Source organism: Lissotriton helveticus, chromosome 4_1, assembly GCF_964261635.1.
Source record: "Lissotriton helveticus chromosome 4_1, aLisHel1.1, whole genome shotgun sequence".
Classification (NCBI taxonomy): Eukaryota; Metazoa; Chordata; class Amphibia; order Caudata; family Salamandridae; genus Lissotriton; species Lissotriton helveticus.
This window is the reverse complement of record NC_136063.1, coordinates 388,291,675-388,300,324: the sequence shown is the minus strand read 5'-3', so window position 1 is coordinate 388,300,324 and position 8,650 is coordinate 388,291,675.

Below are 8,650 nucleotides of genomic sequence, written 5' to 3'. Positions count from 1 at the left end.
CCTTTTATCAGTAATGCCTGTAACACCCTTTTGCCGAGGTTTTGGGATAGGTATAGGTTTCAGGGCTTCTGGCTGGGTAACAACCGGGAGTGGTACGGTGATAGTTGGTGATGGTGGTGCGGTGATAGATGTTGATGGAGGTGGGATATTAGTAATGGGCGATCGACAAGTTAATTTGTTATCTGGTATGCTAAGGGTGGCTACGTTTAAAATACTTTTTTCAATCTCAAGCAACTGTGTTTCTATTCTTATTAGTCTAACTTCAAGGGGATTTAAAAGTTTTTTTAATGTTCCCCACACAATTGTCAGGAATTCCACATCCTTCCCATTTATAGTGCAGAGTGGGACCCCACCATTATCGCTATCCGCTGGTTTACCCACCAATTTTCCAGAGCTAGGTTCTATTTCTAGATTATAGGGACACATATTTCTCATTAAAGGGGGTTCAGGGGGTGTCTGGAAAGATGACTGCGTGGGTAATTGGGCCATAGCTACCTTAGCCTTTTTCCTCGAATAGGCAGAAGTGTGGTTACGTTTTCTTTTGTGGTTTAGGCCCTTTTGCGGGGTATGAGAAAGCTCCCCAGTCAGTCCCATGGAATTGGTGTTTGGTACCTCCACCGGGAGGGCACCCTCGCATGTTAGATCAGACTCAAACTCCCCGCCAACTAATCGGTTTGGACTGGCGGGGGTTTCTTGTGCGGGGTCCACCTCGGGTGTGCATAGAGTAGTTGTTGATGGCTGGTGGATATCAGCCTGTATTCTGATCACTGTGGGATTTGGGCCGGTAGAACGGTCCGGTGTTTTAGCAAAAGCAATATGCCCTAGTGAGGATTTTTTGGCCATAATTAGTTCCTGCGATATCCTTCTTGCAGCTTCTAATTCGTTAGAAACCCTGCGCTGCATTTTGTTGATTTCTGTGTCTATGGCAATGTTGGTCCTAGTTATAAAATCATCTAGTGTTCCATTTTTCAGCTTGCCCTTAGCTGCCCTGCTCCTATACTCACGAGTTGACATACTGGTTGCTCTGGGATTGGGCTCGGTTCCGATGGAGTTGAAGGACACAGTCAGGGCCAGAGGGTGTAGCCCAGTCCGGTCTCGAACGGCCTCAAACGGCCCGCTCTTTGCCCGGTCTTCGCGCACGTCCCGCGAACGCGTCCCACAGCCCGATGATATTACTGGTCTGGTGGGCGTGTCAACCTGGGGGCGGTGGGCGGGGTGGAGTGGGAAGAGTCCCAGGCGCGGCTCCAGGAACGCCGCTTGCACTCCTGGGACTCGCAGTCCCACCCCGTAGCAGCGCCGATGATTATTTCCCCCAGCAGCCGGGCAGAGTCCAGTGAGCAAAACAAAGGTGAGCCGCTTGCGAAAGACTTCGAGCGGCACCCGCGGTGCGGGGGCCGCGAGTCGTGCTTTTAACACCTGGGGGCGGTGGGCGGGATGGAGTGGGAAGAGTCCCAGGCGCGGCTCCAGGAACGCCGCTTGCAGTCCTGGGACTCGCAGTCCCACCCCGTAGCAGCGCCGATGATTATTTCCCCCAGCAGCCGGGCAGAGTCCAGTGAGCAAAACAAAGGTGAGCCGCTTGCGAAAGACTTCGAGCGGCACCCGCGGTGCGGGGGCCGCGAGTCGTGCTTTTAACACCTGGGGGCGGTGGGCGGGGTGGAGTGGGAAGAGTCCCAGGCGCGGCTCCAGGAACGCCGCTTGCACTCCTGGGACTCGCAGTCCCACCCCGTAGCAGCGCCGATGATTATTTCCCCCAGCAGCCGGGCAGAGTCCAGTGAGCAAAACAAAGGTGAGCCGCTTGCGAAAGACTTCGAGCGGCACCCGTACTGTAATACAAATATGACTTTAAAATGGTAGAAATTGCTTTGTTCAATGTAGATGGTAAAAACAACACTTTACTCTCAAACTACCTTGGATGCGTCACGTAAAACAAACAAAAGGGTCGCAGGGAAGGTGATGCGTCGGTTCCTTCCTTCGGGGGAGGTGATGCGGTGGTTCCTTACTGCAGCGCAGGGGAAGTGGTGCATCGGTGTCTTACTGTGATACGGTGCTCTGCGACAACATGGTGCCTCGATGCGATGCAACAATCTGGTGCGATGCGACAAAATGGCGCCTTTGATGCGATGCAACAACATGGATGAGATGCGTGCACGCCTGATGGCCGTGTGGCAAAATTGATGAACTTTGGTGCCGCGACAAGCCCTGCGTCACGATTAGCAAATTATAAAATAAGGAAGTTCAAGGGGAGCTGGTGGTGAAGTCTCTGTGTCGCTGATGATTCAGACAGGAGGCAAGCTCAGTTCAAGCCCTTGCAGATCTTCCTCAAGATGACAAAGCTAACAGCAAAGTTCTTTTCTCCTTTCCCTGGCAACAAGTAACAACTGCAGGCTAACCCCAGACAGCAAATGAATAGAAGGGGGTTCCCCGGGGGGGGGGGGGTTGGATACTGGCAGGAAAAATCGGGGAAGAAAACAACTGAATAGAAACAGGAACTACCCTGCCAGGGCTTGATTTCGAGGTCCCACATGGGGATCCTTACAATTAACAAAGGGGTGACAGGCAATGCAAATCAGAGCTGACAATGCTTCACACAAAAGCAAAAGCAAAAATGAATATTTTTATGAAAGTTTATTGATCATTGGTAGAGTTTCAGTTTATATAGGAAATCCATATGGGTACTTTAAGGAGATATATGTACATTGGTTTAAACTCTTACATAGTATACATCCTACTCGAAGTTAGGCAAAGTGCATTCATTCGGGTCCCACACACTACCTCAGTCATCCACTAAAAATACATTCACTCTCAGTCTCACTCACTACAATAATAATACAATCACACATATAAAATTATAAGGTTACATTGGGGCCTGCAAAGAACATATCTAGTAGCTGCTAGAGCTGAAATTACAACATGGAGGCAAAAAATTGTGAACAGGGTAGTTAAACAGAGACTACACTGGGGCCATCCATGTAGGTCACGCCAACGCGCATTTCGATGCAGGGCCTATTTAGGCTGCACCATCATCAGGGCGAGGAGGACCAAGGGGCGGGAACAAATGCGCTGTGAAGAAGAAAGGGATTATTGTTATGTTAAAAAGATACATAATAATACATGTTCATAACAGTCATTACGCTATTCTAATCATACTTCACATAATTGGTATTACTTCTAAATCAGACAATAAATACATGATCAAGGATTTCAGATTTATTTAGGCAAAAACCTAACTCATACAATGTGTCATGGCTCTGATAGCATCAAGTCACTCAATGTGTATAACGTTTTTCCTCAATGGGAAAAACACATAGGTCGAACAAGGATTGACCAAAGGGACAATATACCAAGCAGAAAACCAGTGTATTCGCCAACATTCATTCAGAGGAATAGGCCGGTATCTAATCTTTGAATACAGAGAGTGAATTCAGAGCAGTTCTCAGTTAAAAAGGGGGAAAAGGCCTTCTAGGGGGTTCCTTCAAAAGGGGAAAGTGCGTAAAACCTGGGTATGGATCAAACAAAATTATGGTGTGAGAAGGCTTACCACTTTTCACTCAAAGAATAGGGAGCTTGGTGGAGGATTAATCAGCATAGAAGTGGGTTTTCTGCATCAAATAAGTAAAGGATTCCCTGAAACGAAAAAAGCGTAAAGCAGTGATCCAGGGGTATGTATGCACTAAAAGAGCGATAAGGCAGGGAGCCGAGGGGGGGGGGAGGGTAACAGGAATGGTGCATAACACAGGATTCTGATAGAGGATGGGGAATTACCTCAGAAGAAAGACGAAGATTTTCACGGTTCCGGTTTCAAGATTTCTGAGCGTTCAAGTTTGAGCAGTCAATAGTACGCTGGGAAGTCCTATATATAACATGGAAAGACGGCCGGTCAATGATCAGAATGATTTTTGGAGATCACAAGAAAAGTATAACGGGTGTCTAATCCTCCAGTTAGGTTATGGATATCGGCTCATGGCGTTCAGAGTTCCAGATCGATAATAAAGATTAACAAAGGGAGGATTACCTGCCGTGACATGGTGAGCGTTGTCTCACTAATTAGGCTATATATATGTCCTTCTTCTGAATAAGGTGCTCTACCAGTCTGTTACAAAGCGGGTTCTGCAAAAAAGATTAAGGGGCAGATTAAACCAGAGTTGGGGGGCAGAACAGATAGGTGTCACTTTTTCGGCATGCTAAGGGCATGACACGCTCCTGGTTCACTATTCCAACTAGTGGGGTGTATCTAAGAGATTAAGGGACAGATTACACCAGTGTTGAGGGTCAGCACAGATGTTAGTGTCACTTTCATCATGCTGAGGTTTGCTATTTCAACTAATGGTAGGCGTAGAAGTGGGTCCACTCGGGAGATTACCTAAGGTCAGCAGGTCTGTAATCATAGGGCTTCCAGGGTCACAATAGGTAAAATCTTCAGTCTTAACGATTCAATAGTAAGGGAGCCTCGATGGGGGTCGAGGCTTCAGGGATTCAGGATCGGATTACTTCTCCGTCGGGTGCACAGGTACAGGCGGGGTCACGAAGGAAAACACAGCGAATCGTCCTGCAGACAATGGATGTTTTTTTTTAAAAATTACAACAAGCAAAAAATAAAGGCAAGCGTAAAACGCACTAATATGCGGCTGGGTGCAGGGTGGACAGGGAGATGGAGCGGTTCGTATTTACCTGGCTGATCGGGTTTCGGCACGGACCGCACGGCGGCGTCCTCTCTCCACGGGGGGAATGCAACCCCAGACAGCAAACAGCACAGGGGCAGTACTCCTCCTTCAGCTTCTCCGGTTTCTTCTCCTTGGCAAATTTCCTCTTGATTTCCCAGAAGTGATCTAAAGTTCTGGGGTCTGGGTCCCCTTTTTATACACTCAAACCCTTTGTCTCAGAAGGCAGAGAGTGTCTGTACCTAGTACAAACCAGTTCTGGGTGCATTCTGCCAGTGCATAACTTATTCCTTTTTCAGTGTGGGCCAGGGTCATCAGATTCACCACAGGAGGTGGGGTCGGCATTGTGGAAGGCAGGCACAGCCCTATTTAGGCCCAGGTGCTACTCCTCCCACCATTCCCAATGCAGATAGGTCTGTTTAGCCTAGTGCTGACTCACCCTGCCTCCTGGAGCCACCCCAGCCCCTGTCACTCACAAACCAGACATGCAATACCCTACCTAGCAAAGGCAGGCTGGATGGTTAGGCAAGAAAATACCTACTTTCTAAAAGTGGTATTTTCAAACACAGAATGTTCAAACCAACTTCACAAAATGATGTATTTTAGCACCTGAGTTCAGGCATAATAAACTTGAATTCCTACCTAGTACCCTGAGTCAGATAGGATTATAAGATGTTATAATCAAACTGCCCATTCTGGCCTATGATAACAGGTAGCCTTGCAATGGTAAAAAATGAAATTGGCCATAATTCACTATCAGGACATGCCACACACATCAGGGCATGTCCTACCTTTTACATACAATGCACCCTGCCCATGGGGGTACCTTGGGCCTACCTTAGGGGTGACTAACATGTAGAAAAGGCAAGGTTTAGGGAGTAGTAAGTGGGTGCACTTACCAAGTCAACATGGCAGTACTAGAATGCACACAGGCTCTGTAATGGCAGGCCTGAGACACAGTTTACAAGCTGCTTCTTTGGGTGGCACAACCAGTACTGCAAGCCCCCTAGCAACATTTGATTTATATGCCCTGGGCACACACGGTACACTGTACCAGGGTCTGACAAGTAAATCAAACAACCAATCATGGAATCACAAATCCATGATATCATTTTACAATAGGGAGCACTTGCGGTTTGGCACTGAACAGCAGTCGCAAAGTGCCCAAAGCATCTAGACCAACAAAAACAGATGAGGCTACAGCAAAAAGTTTAAGGGAGACTCATGCCAATGGTGCCAAGTCTAACATGCGTCCCCTCCAGCTGAAATGTGGGAGAACTGTCCACCCCTTGGGAGTTCTCTTCCCTAAGGCGTAAAAATCTGGACAGACCATCAACATTGGCGTGTTGTGTACCAGGGTGGTGTCCCACCGTGAAATCCATCCGCAGTAGGGAAATGGACCACCTCAACAACTTTGGATTCTCAACCGCTCATCTGCATCAACCATCTGAGGGGCCTGTGGTCTGTCTGAACCGGACGTAAGTCCCAAACAAGTATGGTCTCAACTTCTTCACTGCCCAGACCACAGCAAAGGGCTCACACTCAATTGCACTCCACCTCTGTTCCTCTGGAAGAAACCTCCTTCTAATGAAGGCTACAGGTTGGTCTAGGCCCTCCTCATTCATCGGTGAAAGCAAAGCCCCCACGCCATGCTCTGAAGCATCTGTCTGCACAATGAATACCCTTGAGAAATTGGGCGCCTGAAGCACAGGTGCCGTGCACATGGCAGATTTCAGACCATCAAAAGCTTTATGGCAGGCATCAGTCCAGTTCACTTTCTTGGGGTGCTTCCTGGAAAACAGCTCTGTCAAGGGTGCAACAATGTTGCCATACCCCTTGACAAACCTCCTGTAACAACCTGTGAGTCCTAAAAAGGCTCTCACCTCTGTCTCAGTCTTGGGGGGTTCCCAAGCCAGGATGGTAGCAATCTTGGGCTGTAGGGGCGCCCCCTGGCCTCTCTCAACATTGTGTCCCAAGTACACCACGGAACCCTGCCCGATCTGGCCCTTACTGGCCTTGATCATGAGGCCTGCTCTCCGCAGCACCATCAACACTTCCAAGAGGTGGCACAGATGTTCTTCCCAACTGGCACCTAACACTGCGATGTCATCCAGGTAGGCAACACTGAAATCCTCCAGCCCAGCCAACACCTGGTTGACCAACTTCTGAAAGGTGGCAGGGCATTCTTCATCCTAAAGGGCATAACCCGGAATTGGTAGTGCCCATCTGGTGTGGAGAATGCTAACCTGTCTTTTGCCCCATCAGTTATGGCAATCTGCCAGTACCCAGACGTTAAATCAAATGTACTGCGGTACCGTGCAGCCCCCAATCGATCAATAATCTCATCAGCTCATGGGATGGGATGCACGTCAGTCCTAGTGACTGAATTGAGTCCTCGGTAGTCCACACAGAACAGAGTTTTGGCGTGGCACCCGGTGCAGCAGCCTTTGGGACCAAGACCACTGGCCTGGCCCAAGGACTGTTTGAGGACTCAATCACCCCTAAGGCAAACATCTTGGAAACCTCCTCCTTGATGCAAGCCCTCACCCCGCCAGTCACTCTGTAAGTTTTGTGCTTCACAGGAGGACTGTGCCCAGTGTCCACATCATGGGCACACCACTTAGTGACACCAGGGGTCGGGGAGAACAAATCAGAAAACTGCCCCAACAGCTGGTGGCCGTCATTCTGTTGCTCAGGGGTCAGGGCTGTAGAGAGGCTTATTCTGTCCACTGACCCATCTTGCTCCTGAGCAGACAGGAGGTCAGGAAGAGGCTCAGTCTGCTCTTCCATCCAGGCATCTGTTTCCAGGAGCATGCCCACTTCGGACCTCTCCAAGTGAGGCTTCAGGCGGTTAACGTGCAGGACCAGCAAAGGGTTCCTAGGAGACCGCAAGTCCACCAGGTAGGTGACATTACTCTTGTGCCCCACCACCTCAAATGGTCCAGTCCACTTATCCTGGAGCGCGCAAGGCTACACTGGGGCCATGACCCAAACCTTGTATACAGGCTGAAACTCAGTCAGAGTGGAAATCTGATCATACCACCGTTTCATCTCCTCCTGGCTGGCTTCCAGATTCCCATGAGCGAGTTGTCAGAAACGCTTATTCTGGTTTCTGAAGGCCAGCATGTAGCTATATACATTCTGGGGAGGTTAACTGGGAGTTTTTTCCCAGCCTTCTTTCACCAAAATTCAGTGATACTCTTACAGGGTGACCATACAGCAGTTCAAAGGGGCTGAACCGTAAGGACTTCTGTGGCACCTCTCTGTAAGCAAAGAGAAGGCATGGCAAAAGGATTTCCCACATACGCCTCATAGGTTCCTCAAGAGCCATAATCATGCCTTTTAGGTTCCAATTGAATCTCTCAACCAACCCATTACCTTGTGGGTGGTAAGGAGTGGTAAACTTATAGGTTATGCCACACTCCTGCCACAGGGACTTCATATATTTAGATATGAAGTTGGTATCAGGGTCTGACACCAATGCCCTGGGGGACCCCGCACGGGAGAAAATCCCCATCAACGCATGACCCACCACAGTCCGGAGAGCGATGGCTTTCGGGTACCGGGTGGCATGATCCACCAAGACTAGGATGAACCTGCTGCCTATGGCTGTCTTGGGATCCAGAGGCCTCAGAATGTCAATACCCACCGTCTCAAAGGGGGTGCTGACCATGGGGAAAGGTTGGAGAGGAGCCTTTTTCTTCCTCCCACTCTTACCACTTGCCTGACAAGTCTGACAGGTCTTACAATGAGTGTCTGAACTCATTTGGGGCCAGTGAAAGTGCGTGACAAGCCTTTCAAATTTCTTATCTTGCCCCAAACGTCCTGCTAAAGGCACATCATGAGCCAGACCCAGTACGAAGGCTCTGAAGCGCTCGGGTACCACCAGCACATCGTCTGACCCAGGCTCAGCAACCTTAGGCTCACTATACAGGAGACCATTCTCCCAGTATATCCATTGTGATCCAGACTGATCACCAGCTGCCTGGTTT